Source organism: Hibiscus syriacus, unplaced genomic scaffold (genome assembly GCF_006381635.1).
Source record: "Hibiscus syriacus cultivar Baekdansim isolate YM2019G1 unplaced genomic scaffold, ASM638163v2 tig00111201_pilon, whole genome shotgun sequence".
Classification (NCBI taxonomy): Eukaryota; Viridiplantae; Streptophyta; class Magnoliopsida; order Malvales; family Malvaceae; genus Hibiscus; species Hibiscus syriacus.
Window position 1 is genome coordinate 1,029,157 of NW_024063017.1, and position 14,850 is coordinate 1,044,006.

Sequence of the window (14,850 nt, forward strand, 5' to 3'; positions counted from 1 at the left end):
CCTCTTTTCTATTTTAAAAATAAAATTGGTTTCGGCAGAGAATCGGCTAAACCTGTAGCATTGATACCAATAAATGTAACACCCATCTCACGTATATCATTCCGTACACGAGATACAGATGTCACCTCACTTTTAAAACAATTCCTCATTTGAAAACCCATAAAATTTTGTTTTTCGATTTATGAAAACATAACATTTTAATATAAAGCAAAACATTGATTGTAATCTATCATAAAGTTCTACTTAATTAAAAAGTAAGAACATTTTTAATAATTTGATTACATTCCAAATAAGTTTTCCAAAATAAACTAGAGTGTCCTAGTGTCACTGATGAGTCAAGCTTAATTGATGATCACCACTACTACAACTGCACTCCTTACTCAGTTAATCTCTGCTTTTACCTACGTGTGGAAATAACACACGTTAAGCCTTTACTTAGTGAGCCATAATAATATAAATAACATTAAGGTATACATAAGTATCTCATGGTTATTTGATTTCAAACTAATTATTCTCATCCATAAGGACTAGATAAGTCACTCTTATCGAAACCAAACTTCTTTCATACTATCATCATAACATCTTTAGTATGTCCAATATACTTTTCTTTCTTTCATTTTTCTTTAGTAATTATTCATCAATTTCAGTTATAGCCTCTTTTCATGCATTAATACATTCGTTCATACATTTTAGTTATGGCATCCTTTCATGCCTTAATGCATCTGTTCATGCACTTTAGTTATGGCATCCTTTCATGCCTTAATGCATTCATTCATGTATTTTTAATTATGACATCCTTTCATGCCTTGGTGCATCCTTTCATGCACTTTAGTTATGACATTATTTCATGCCTTAATGCGTCCGTTCATGCATTTTTATTTATGGCATCCTTTCATGACTTAGTGCATCCGTTCATGCGCTTTAGTTATGGCATCCTTTCATGCCTTAGTGCATCCGTTCATGCGCTTTAGTTATGGCATCCTTTCATGACTTAATGCATCTGTTCATTCATTTTTATTTATGGCATCCTTTCATGCCTTAGTGCATCCATTCATGCACTTTAGTTATGGCATCCTTTCATGCCTTAATGCATCTGTTCATGCATTTTTATTTATGGCATCCTTTCATACCTTAGTGCATCCGTTCATGCACTTTAGTAAAGGCATTCTTTCATGCCTTAATGCATCCGCTCATGCATTTTATTTATGGCATCCTTTCATGCCTTATTTCATCCGTTCATGCACTTTAGTTATGGCATCCTTTTATGCCTTAATGCATCCAATCATGCATTTTTATTTATGGCATCCTTTCATACCTTAGTGCATCTGTTCATGCACTTTAGTTATGGCATCCTTTCAAGCATTAATGCATCCGTTCATGCATTTTTATGTATGGCATTCTTTCAAGCCTTAGTGCATTCGTTCATGCACTTTAGTTATGGCATCCTTTCATGCCTTAATGCATCGTTCATGCATTTTTATTTATGGTATCCTTTCATGCCTTAGTGCATCCGTTCATGCACTATATTTATGGCATAGTCAATACTATAAAGCATACAATAATTTAAACATACTAATTTGAATCAGTGTGAATCTTCATCTCAAATAATTACAATAATTGTACTTACTTGGTAATCCCCACTAAAAAGATGTAGAGATGTTTGGCTAATCAACAGCTTTATCTTTCCCTCTTTTCTTCTTGTTTTAGTTGATTCAATAAGAAAAGGTGAGAAGTTGAATCAACTTTACCATGAATGAATAAATTGTTTTTCATTAGAAAGTGTTGTTTTTATGATAAATGATGATCATGGCTTATGATTTATTCTTTATAAGTTGTTAAGCTACCAAATAGCTTAGATATGGAAATTCATCCAAAGGAAAATAAAAGATGATGGATTAAAAGCCTTTTTTCATATATATTTTTTTTGAAAAGTCTAGGGTGATTATAAGATATTATAACATAATATTTTTAATCATTGATAAGGCACACATATCATGTATGCGTAATTACTCGAACTCAATACTTAAAAAAGTAATATCTTTAACCACTAAAGTCTCTCAATAAATTCAAATTTTAGTTAACTTTATTACGTGTTTTATGATAAATTATGTTAATACAATATATAAATTATCTCTTAAACGTGTAAATCATTCAAATACGCAATTTTTAATCGGTACAAATCAAATTAAGACACGAATGATATGATATTGATATTAATTATGTAAAGGCTAACATGATGATAAATTTTAGACTTAATACATTTTGAGGTGTATAAATTATATCTTAAATTGACTTATAGTGCCTAAATTATTTTGGCTAAAAATAAGTGTCTAACATTTCGAACATTACACTTTTAGGTGACTGGACTGTGACGATCGTTAAATTTTGTTGTTATCTAACATGTGTCACGCATATAAAATTTTAAAACAAATATTAAAAAAAGATACACTTTTAGGTGCCTAAACTATACCTCAATTGACTTTTCATGCCTAAAGAATTTTTTGTTAAAAATAGGTTAACGTTTTTTCTTTATACTTTAGGTGTCTACCATTATACTTTTTGATTTTTTTAATAATAATATTAAAAAAAATTAAATCTTCCCATGCATCGTCTCTCTCACTCCCCTCCACACCTCCAACGAAGACGAAAGGTTACCACCGGTTGGATTTTGTTTGGAGTAAGGTGAGGAACTCAATGGTGACGGCCTAGAAACGTGCGACCATTGGTAGCCATCGAAATCGATGAAAAACAACAAAGGAAAACTTAGAAACTGGAGACCCTTCACAGAGCTTTTCACAACGATCGACACAGTTTCATAATGGGTGGTTGTTGGATTTTGGTCGTGACGGCAAGACGGTTCTGATGGTGTCAACTGTGATGGCCACAGACTGAAGGTAGACGATTGGTGATGGGATTTTAGGGTTTTTTGGTTTTTTAAAATTATAATATTAATGGTCAAATTTAAGGTCGTTATGATCCAGGCACCAAAAAGTGTAAAGATGGAAATATTAGATGCCTATTTTTAACAAAAATTTCTTTAGGCACCAAAAGTCAATTTGAGGTATAGTTTCGGCACCTAAAAGTGTATTAAGCCTTAAAAATAAAAAAAATAAAAATATAACGGTAGGCACTTAAAAGCATGCACACATTTTTAACAAAAAAATCTCTAAATACCAAAACTCAATTTGAGATATAACTTAAACACCTAAAAGTGTATTAAGAGTAAATTTTATAATGAGAAAATTCCTAATTTAGAAGAGTCAAGTTGTGTCTGCTGCCTTCACATCACATGCTTATTTAACTTTGCATAAAATATGTACGATACCACCCAATCCCATACATATATTCAATGACTCAATAGTCAATCACCTGACTTCATCTTCATGTGCTGCTTCCTACCTACTTCCTATATTTTTATGTTAAAGATTCTATATTAAAAAATGAAACTAGGTTACCAAAACCATTTATCAAATATAATAATCAAATTTAATTCATATATATCAATCATTTTTATAAGAAATGTAAATCTTCATATTTCAATAATTTCTCAATTATTATGAAACTATCTGAAAGATATCCACTAATTTAACATCTAACCTAATATAAAAAAGCTTATATTAGTAATCGCTGAGGGCAGCAGCAAAGCTTAATTAACTTAATGAATATTTAGTGGTTAGTAGTCAAGAAACTTAACCTTCATTATTTAATCATTCTCATTCACATGCTCTTTCACATCAGACGCAAAAATGAAATATAAGGTTTTGTATTTATTTAAAGTTTAAATTTAAGTTTGAGTTCGAACTTTAATCAAACTAACTATGAAAATATTTTAACTTTTTTAGAGTTTGCGTTTGAGTTTCAATTAAACTAAGTATGATACTGTTTTGATTTTAATTTTTTTAGCTCGAGTTTGACATCTTTAGATTCAAGAGTTTTCAATTTGAGTTAAGTTAACTTTGAATTTTTCGAAATGAGTCTAGCTTAGCAATACCCAAATTGAAGTTGATTTGAACTTAACTTTGAATTTTTTGAGTTAAATCGAATTCAACAATACTCATCATTATTGAATCAAACTCAATAATATTTAAACTCGAACTTAATCAAATTTAACTCTAAAATTTTCAAATCAAATCGAATTCAATAACTCGTAGAATGGTTTACAACCCTATTCATTCGTTCCATCATGTTTCTTAGAATTTTGAAACGTGTCAAGCGGTAGGCCTCTCTCAAAGAAGTTGAGTATTCTTTTTTTTTCATCCTTGCGTCCTAAAAACAAAGACTAGTGAGGAATTTCAAAATTGTAATCATTGATAGCAATGCCAATTCTATAGCTAATGCCCGATTTTCTTTAACGGTAAAGTATAGTAATGGTCACTGAATTTTTCTAAAGCTTCCATTTAGGTCCTTAACTTTCAAAACTTGCAATACAATCCTCCAACATTTAATCCGTTTGCAATATGGTCCCCGACGTTACACTGTCATTAGTACGTTTGCAATATGGTCACTGAACTTTTCAGACGCTTGCTTTTAGGTCCCCCAACTTTTAAAACTTGCAACATAGTCCTCAATTTCATTCTAAACCCCAAATTTATTTTCGATCTCGAATTTCCTTTTTCGCTTCTCTCTTCTCATTTCCAGTGTAACTTTTCAGTCGGGAATGCATGGGAAATTCTAATCTAACTTTGAATTATGTGGATGTGTTGAGTTGAATAAGGGTCTTGAGAGAAGACCCGACCAAGGGACTATGGGGCCATCAACGATTCAAGGTGTAATGTTATATATGTCATCTCAGGTGAAGCATAGATGTTCGATGAAATGCTTGTGAGAAAAAAATGGGGTTAGAAATGCAGAGTTGAAAAATACTACTAAGATGAACTAAGTACCATTGTTGAAAGTCACCAACAAAGCTGAAATTATTTTGTATAAATGACATATAATAATTTATTCGTTTAATCCTTGTGGTTAAAGATTTTCCAACAGATGATCAAATATAATGAAATCTCAAACAACGCATTCACCTCTTAGTCTCTTTCGTAACTCGAAAGGCATCGTGCCAGGGTCAAGTAGCTGCTCCAAATAATACCCTGTCATGATGCCTTTCAGTTGCGTGCATGCAGAATTATCTTCTAAAGCTACAATTCAATACAATTCAACTGTAAAATTTCCAAAACATGTAAAAAAATCAATTCGTTCACGATATATCAGTCCCATAATCAATATGAACTTATTAAAAAAATAATAGCTCACAGAACGCCGTAAACCACAAGTCGAATCAATACAATTCCCAGTAAACTAGTACCAACAGTCTCTCGGATTGAGCCTGGCGATTTCACTATGTCGATACTCACAACCAATTCCCTAATTTAAAGAAAAACCAAACAAGAAGATCAAAAAAATTTAGCCTAGGACCCTCTTTCATTTCTATTCTGATGGAATGAATATCTTTCATAAGGAGTACTAAAAGTTTTGATTAAGAAGAAAGAAAGAAAATTAGATGGTTTTCGTTCAAAACTAACACTGAATATCCATATCATTGACATGCAGTTCCATAAACATAAAAATTTCAACAAAAAACACACAATGCGAGCTGAAAATAGGAAAGTGCTAAAAAGAAAAAACTTACTTCTGGATAGCCCAAAAGAGAAATAAATACCTTCTTGCAAGTGAGGGGAGAGGCTAAGAAATAAACACAATCGGTGTTGCGTTCCTGCAATTCTTCCTCCATTTTTTATTTGTAAATAAAAAGTTGAAAGACATAGCTATGCTTGGGTTTACAATTTTTTATGGCAGAAAATAGAAGAACAAAAACCAAACGAGAGTGCATGTGAGCGAAAGAAACTGAGAGGTGAATGTGTTGTTTGGGATTTCATTATATTTGATCATCTGTTGGAAAATCTTTAACCACAAGGATTAAATGAATCAATTATTATATGACACTTATACAAAATAATTTCAACTTTATTGGTGACTTTCAACAATGATACTTAGTTCATCTAGTAGTATTTGTCAACTCTGCATTTCTAACCCCATTTTTTTTATCACAAGCATTTCATCGAACATCTATGCTTCACCTGAGATGGCCTGTATCTAACATTACACCTTGAATCGTTGATGGTCCGTATAGTCCCTTGGTCGGTTCTTCACTCAATAGACCATTATTCAAGTCAACACCTCCACATAATTCAAAGTTAGATTAAAATTTCTCATGCATCCCCGACTGAAAAGTTATGCTGGAAATGAGAAGAGAGAAGCGAAAAAGAAAGTTCGAGATCAAAAATGAATTTAGGGTTTAAAATGAAATTGAGGACTGTGTTGCAAGTTTTATAAGTTGTGGGACCTAAATGCAAGCGCCTGAAAAGTTCAGTGACCATATTGCAAACGTACTAACGACAATGTAACGTCGGGGACCATATTGCAAATTAACTAAATATTGAAGGGTTGTATTACAATTTTTAAAAGTTGGGGACCTAAATGAAAGCTTTAAAAAAGTTCAATGACCATTACTATACTTTACCTTTCTTTAATTGTTATTAAAATAAAAATCCGATAGTCTCTTAATTTTTTGATATCTTCAATTTGAAGATTAAAAATATTAAAGATCTGAGTATTTGATATGAAAAATAAAAAAATTATTTTATAAATATTAATTTATACTTACTCATATTAATAAAAGAAATTTTTTATATTATATTAATTATTATTTTCTTGATAAGTATTCTGTTACATGTGCGGTTTATGAAGGAAAAAAAAAAACCTTTTTTCCCTCAACCAAAGAGATTCAAAATCTTTATGTCTTGGGTCTCTTCGTTGTCGTTGCTTTCAAAACTGGTTATCTCCGATTCCTCCAAATAAAAAGCTGCCGTTTTCTCTCTCGTAGTTTCCTCTTCTTCCCTCCTTCTACGCCGTTCTCCGACCATCTTAGCCGTCAAAGACAAACTAAAATCCGACGCCGTTGAACCCGATTGATTCCCCATCATCATCATCATCAACGGCTCCGAGTAATAGTAGCACGAGTTAAAAAAGAAACGATCCCATGACTCGTTGCAACTCGGCATCCAAGAAGACCCCGAATTGGGACGTAAGTTCCGCCCTGAAGAACTGTTTCCACCGCCGCTTGACAGACGTGCCAGTTCCCACTCGATAGCAATCCCACCGCTCCGTTCACCGGATTCACGGTACGCCCACATGCCTCAAACAATAAAGATTGAAACAAAGCTATAAGAAAAAAATAAAATAAAAACACAAAACACAACTTTTCAGATAAACGTAAAAATATATTTTAAAAACTAACGAGCTTGGGTATTGAAGTAAGGTTGAAGTGGTACCAGGGCGTTGGGACTCAGGGACGGAGGAGATAAGAGAAAGAAGGTCACTACGGCCGAAAAACTTGGCGAGAAACAAGGTGGCGTTGCCTTGGGCTTCGGGAGATTCGATCCACCGTAAGCTGGACCGTAACACGCATGTCTCGTGCACCCCTTTCGGAGCACGCGGCAGCCATTGCAGCTCATTTTTTTAAAAACTAACTACCGACGATCAATCTTAATAAAAATGGAGAAAATCAATAAACCCAGAATCTTAACTTGAGTTTGAAGGAAGCGAACTGAAAGTAAGGAGTAAGCAGAAGGTTAATTGACGCCAGACAGAATTGTGATTATCCTGCAAGCAATCCAACAGATGATTCACAAAAGAAATTTCGCTCCAAAAAAATCTAAAGAAAAAAAGTCTATGGGATTTAATAAAATATTATCAAATCAAACAAATGCCAAAATCAGTCCACAAGCCGGACTGTTATAACCAAAAATCGTCTTTATTCAAATTTTGTCAAAAATAGAAAAATCCCGAAAATCACTCTAAATTAAAATTCGAAATAAAATAAGTAATCTCCAAAAAATCCGCCTAAATCGGATTTAAATTGACTTCCTAATTAACAATCGAAGTATTACATAAATAGTAAAAAATATCTAATTCTAGTGATTCGGAGAGAAAAACGGTAGAATTTGAGGTTGAAAAAAAGGCCACATGGAGCATAGCTCAATGTGGAGAGCTGCGCGTCGAAAAAAACTTTTTGGATTAAGGTCTTATGCGCGATTCTGACACTTGTAGCCAAAGTTATGGTCAAAAGACTGAAATATACTCAAAACGACCCCAATGAGGAACATGTCACAATCAAATCCCGCCTTTGCGCTGATCCGCCAATTCATGGTATCTCAACACCATCAATGTGTAATCTAACAGCTCAGCATCATCTGTCTTAGATCTCCTCATCATATAGAGAAGAGAAAGGAGACGTAAGGGGAAATGGAGGTATTAAATTAGCTGATGAATGATGTGATAAAGAGTTAACCATGGTTAGGTTAAGAAAGCTGTTTCATTTAGTTTATGACGCTGGGGGGGGGGGGGATATATCTTCCAAAAGTCTGGGCACGACCGGCTACGTGTTTCCGCTTCCTTTTTCAGTGTATTATTTTTTACTTTTCATCTGGATCGTTCAATTCTTGATGATGATATTAATTATAGTGGGAATCTGAGTAGAGCTGAGATTAGACATATAAAGTTGAAGACGGAACCTCATCTCATCGCCAAAGGTTTTCTACACTTTACAATGGAATATAATTGATGTTGATGGCAGCTTCTATGCTTATTTCCTTACATTTTTTTTTCCTGTTGGCTGTCTAAATAGTATTTGCTGCATAAATAGAACAACGTCAAATAAGTTTCAAATCTGTCTGTTTCGAGTTTTATATAAAAATGTATTTAGGACATGACATGTTCTTTGTTTCTTATCTGCTCCCATTCCCAACCAACACATAAAAAACGTTCATCTACTTGAACAACATGATCACAAAACCATATTTGTCGAGGTGCCATTCCCAATAGAACGAACCCAACTATACTTTAGATAATGATCTGCAGGAAAAGGAAGGGCCTGTGTATTGTTTCAGAAAGCCCATCATCCAATCGACTCTCAGAATTTTAGCCCATAAAGCGTCCCCGACCCTGTTTGTGATCAACTCTCATGAGAAAACACACTTTGTTCCTCAAGGTGTACAACATTCATCCCATTTGATCGCCTCAATTGAATCTTCTTCATTACAAATTGATGCCGAAATAAACACCATTTGCATGGATTGGTTGGAAATATCCATGACAACAGATTTAGCTAATTAAGGTGACCCTCCCTCCCATCGAAACCAACTTGGCATCCCAACCATTTAGTCTGCTCCTGACTTAATTTAGGTTGGTGCCGGCGGAAGATTGTGAGACATTTGCAAACAAAAATAGTTTAGGTTTCGTGACCTTTAATCTTGTCACCGAAATTAACTAAATCGGTCTAAGACTCTTAAAATTGTTCTACATTTATGTCGAGGTATAATACAAAAAGAAGTAATTAAATTATGATTCGAAAAATATTTTAGTACCAAAAAAATTTTTCGTCAAAAATAAATGTCTACAGTTTTTTTTGTTATCATATTAGATGTCCGGATATTAACTGCCGTTAAAAAATATCATGTGATATATTTTAATATTTTTGATAATTTAATTTTTTTTTCATAAAAATATTTTTAATTTAAAAAAAACACCTACCCTGCGCAATTCTAACCCCCGCCGCATTCCCCACCCTTTCGCCTGTGCTCTCACATCATTCCCTTTGCCTGTGATGTCCCCATCATCTCATCTTCAATTAATTATATTTAATAATAAATTTGGGTTGAATTTAATAATAAACTTGGGATTATGATTAGGGATTTGGATATTAGTTCAAGGATTTATGTTTAAAAATCTATAGGTTTAGGGAGATTTTTTATTCAATCAACTGTAAGAGTACGCGAGTTTTGGTCGAAGGTGGTTGATCGATCACACGGCATTAGGTGTTTGCCTAATTGACAATGTCGATGATGACCGGCTGTGGGAAATATATTAAAATTAAGGTTTTAAAAGTTTTGGTTTTTTTTAATATTTGAAAAAAATGGTTTTTTAAAAAAATATATTTTTTATTTTAAATAAAAATTCTCAAAATATTAGAATGCGACATATGTCACTTAATGAGATTTTTTAACGGTAGTTAACTGATAACTCCGTAAAAAGACTCAATTTCTAGTCTTTTTATTATTGCTCGTCTAAACAAAGTATACACAACATTTTAGTTGCATTTAGGTTACATTTGCTTGTGGTGGATAAGTTTTGCTTCGGCAAGATTTATTTGGTTTAACTGATACTGCTGAGGAGAAAGAGTTTGTGTGGATTGTGTATGTGCAGGAAATTTACAGAGGAATAACATTTCAGTCGCGACAATGTAATTTGTAAGGGCCAAAGGAATAGAGAAGTTAAAGAATGTAAGGAGCAGATTTATCTCGCCAATGCAAGGTTTATCTAGAAAGTCTGAAGCGGATATGACGAAATCGCCTATGTCACAAGCCAGCTGGATGACTTCCTTCACGTGCAAGCAAGCCCTCAAAATTCTGACAGTCACCAGCTGTCTTTCCTTTTTAGTCTGGACAAAACAATAAAGGTTATTTAAGGAATCTCCACTCATGCGAAACCCTAGGAGATTCCCCTCTATATATCAACCGTAGTCGCTAAGAGAAGAGAAAGGAGAAAGAAGAAGAGCTTTACTGAAGGTGTGAGCGAGCAACTGCATTGCTTCCCCACTGTTTACCAACCGACCTTCCTTGGTGTCCTCCATAGCCAGACTATAGCAGAGCGGTGATCAGGTCTCGAGAGAGGCTGATCACCAAGGCAAGCATGGTGCTTATCAGAATTGTCACAATAGAGCCCCCGGTTTTGGGAGTCGTTCTTCTTTGTTCTTAATTTCTTTATGTATTTGGGGTTGTATTAAATGATGATACTTGAATGATTTTTTATAGCACCATGACTGTCTTACTTGGAGTTAATCTTTGTTGTGTAGAGCATTATTTTTCTTTATGAATGATGAAGTATGATTTTGCTCATGACTGTTTTGTTCATTGTTTGAATATTTTACCGTAACACTGTAAGATCTTCGAGAGATTGCTTGGGGTCTTGATGAAACATGTATTGGCAATGTAAGAGCGTCGAGAGATTGTCTTTTGTTTAAATAGTGATTCTTAGATTTGAGAGAATTAAGATAGATCTACATGAACAATGGAATGGATCCGGGATGGTGATGTTCTAACTTGTCTACCTTAGAGATAAGGAGTGGGTTTCAATCGACTAAAAGGGATAGACACTAGAGTAGGATAGACAACGACTATAGTTCACGCTGAGAGGTATTACTACAACAACAGTCTGAAAAACCAAGGGTTGTAGTTAACGCTGAGTAGTATTGCCTTAGCAACCGTCTAAGAATACTTAGTAATCCTATAGGGCAGCTTAAGCATGTCATAATAATTCATTATGGACTTAGAATAATTGTTTGACAATGCAAAATATTAACACGAGTGCTCTGTGATAAGTCTGAATATGCGAGGTTGTTTGAATTATATTTAAATCAACGTCTGTCTTTGTTTTGTTTTGTTTCAATAGTCTCTATATTTATTTTGTCTCGACCAAACTTTTTGCAATCATACATTATAGTATTTTCTTGTTTTATTAATAATAGATTTTTAGTTTGATAAGATGGTAGGAATTAACTTGTGACAACTAGTTCTGGTTATGGTGAAGATTAAAAATTTAGACCAATCCCTGAGGAGACGATAACTCACTTACCTTATATTACTTGATTCGATTGTGTATACTTGCACATAATTGCTTGCCTTAGCATATACATTTACAAGCGATCAAGTTTTTGGTGTCGTTGCGGGGATTGGCAACTGACAAAATTTTTATGTTTTCCATAACAAGTTTTCTTGTCACCCATATTTATCTGTCTAATGTATTTTTTTTCTTTTGTAAGTTTTTATTATTGCATGACCCTGATATCTGCTGGTAAACTATTGGAACCATTCGACCTTGAAGTTGAACAATCGTTCAGACAGAGGCGACGTGACCAACGAACCAGAGAATATCTAAACCAACTACAATTACAAGGAAACAACATGGGAGATCTAGAAGTTCCATATGCAACGATTAATCTTCAAGTTGTAAGACCAAGAGCGATACGAGATCATTTGAATTCAATTCTTGATGATCTCAATCAAGGCATCGTGGCACCTAAAATACAAGCAACTCATTTTGAGCTTAAACCAGTGATATTTAATATGCTAAATTATATTGGCCAATTTGGTGGTTCACCTAATGAGGATGCTAGATAACATATTCGTGCTTTCCTTGAAGTATTTGACTCATTTCGACAACAAGGAGTGCCTGAAGATGTACTTAAACTAAAACTTTTCCCTTATTCCCTAGTGATAGAGCGAGAGCTTGGCTCAGTGGAGTTCCTTCAGGCTCTATGGAATCATGGGTAGATTATGGAAGAGTTTCCTACTTCGATACAATTCTCCTAATATGAATACACAACTTCGCAATGATATTGCAAGTTTTCGCAAGGAGATGATGAATCAATGTGCGAATGTTGGGATAGGTATAAAAGTCAACTGCGTAAATGTGTCAACCATGGGTTTTGTGACTGGACTCAAGTAGTGATGTTTTACAACGGAGTTAATGCACCTACTCGAATAATGTTAGATGCCTCAGAAAAGGGCACCTTACTTGACAAATCACATGAAGAAGCCTTTGATATCATCGACAGATAGCAAATATGACTATCAATTCCCAAATACAAGGTTGGAAACCGGCAGAAAAGCATCTGGAGCGTATGAATTAGAGGGTAAGGATTCAATAGCAGCTCAAATTTCTTCCATAACTAATATGTTAAAATTTACAGCATCCTAATGAGGTAAGAGAAGTCAATGTGACCAATAACACATGATATTTGGTGGTCAATTACAACCGAGTAATAAAAACCCTATTCAAACACGTACAATCCTGGTTGGAGACAACATCCGAACTTTTCATAGAGTAATCAAGGGAATAATAACAATCAAGCAACAAGTTACAACAGGCCACAACAAAGTAACTCAGACCATCAACATTTACAGAATCAACATCATCAGTTGCCCTGGCAAAACACTAAAGGTATAGCTTCTTCCTCTAATACTAATTCCAACATTAACTCCTTGGAATTGTCCTTGTAGGAATTTATGGCATCGACAAGATTTTATGGCATCAACAAAAACCTTGATGAATGAGTATTCTGCAACAATAGAAAACCAAGGAAATTTGTTACAAAGACAAGCTACACTTTTGCAAAGCCAGAGTTTATCTCTAAGAGCATTGGAGAATCAAGTAGGCCAAATTGCTACGACATTACATTCTCACCTGCAAGGAAATCTCCCTAGTGATACTGAAATCACTATGCATCATGGAAAGGAGCAATGCAGTGTACTTGCACTAAGGAGTAGAACACAGGTCAACCAAAATGACAAGTTTGGGGGAGAATAACTAAACAATTCCCAACATGGCATAACACAACTAGAAGATCAAGTTGAAAATGAGGAACATAATAAATCGCCTGAAGAGAAGGAAAATGATGAAAGCTCAGAAAAACATCATACAAATAATGAGAAATTCATGGTCAAGGCCAAAGATTCCTCACACCAATACAGATAATGTGAGACCTCCACACTATTCCCTCAATGATTGAAGAAACGTAATGATGACATCCAGTTCAAGAAATTCATTGATGTTCTGGACCAGTTGTATATCAACGTGCCCTTACTTGAAGCCATCGAGCAAATGCCATCCTTTGCCAAGTTTCTTAAAAACATCATTACAAAAAAGAGGAAGATAGAAAATGTTGCCACGGTAACAGAAATGTTATGCAGTAAGCAAACTCCCACCAAAATAAAAGACACTGACAGGTTTATAATATCATGTTCAATTGTAATAACTTTGTAGGATGAGCTCTTGTTAACTTGAGAACAAGCGTAAACTTGATACCAAATCCCATATTTCTGAAACTAGAGGGGTATCACGCTTGTCCACCCACATTTATCCTATAGCTGGTCAATCGGTCTTATGTGCGACCTGAGGGTAGAATGGAAAATGTAATAGTAAAGGTGGACAAGTTCGTATTTTCAGTTGATTTCCTCATCTTGGACTACGAAACCGATGGAAATGTATCTATAATCCTGGGATGACCCTTTTTATCCACTGAAATAATCATAATAGATTGAGAAAGGGGAGAGTTCACAATGCGAGTATGAGAGCAAAACGTCATAATCAATGTCTTCAATTCCATGAAATATGTAGACGACTCGGAAGAATGTCAATGCATTAGAAAAGTGGACTCAATAGAAGAGGAAGAAAAGAAACTCTTGGCCACGATGAATCTCTAAAGCTAGAGGAATACAACTCTTTGTGCCACGACCCTATAACCTTGATGCACAACAAGAAAATCTTGGCCAGGTGAATTATTTTCATAAGACAATTCTGAGAACTATAGCCTGACAACAGAAATCTAAATAAAGCACACAATGAGTTCTCTGAAAATGACACCAAGGCATAATATGAAGGAAAGTCAAAGGAACAATCGAGGCTCCTTATAATAGACCAGGTACCTTAGATTTTGATGAAGTTAATTCTTCAGAATCATCTTTACAAATACACCCAAATTGGAACTTAAACCTTGCCATCACATTTGAAGTATGCATACCTAGGGAGTAATGAAAATTAACAATAATAATCTCTGCCAATCTAACCTCCGAATAGGAGAATAGTTTGTTGAATGTTTTGTCACAACACAAAAGGCTCTAGGATGGACAATGACATACTTAAAGAGAATTAGCCCTACCATATGCATGCACACGATCAAATTAGAAGATTGTCATAGTACTTTGGTAGAACCCCAAAAAAGTCTCAACCCCATCATGA

General features: G+C 34.4%; 1 pseudogene; it reads right to left on the minus strand.

Annotated features, from left to right (window-relative positions):
* Positions 1-6,694: 6,694 nt before the first annotated feature.
* Positions 6,695-7,508, minus strand: LOC120155692 (annotated as a pseudogene).
* Between the last annotated feature and the right edge of the window lie 7,342 nt (positions 7,509-14,850).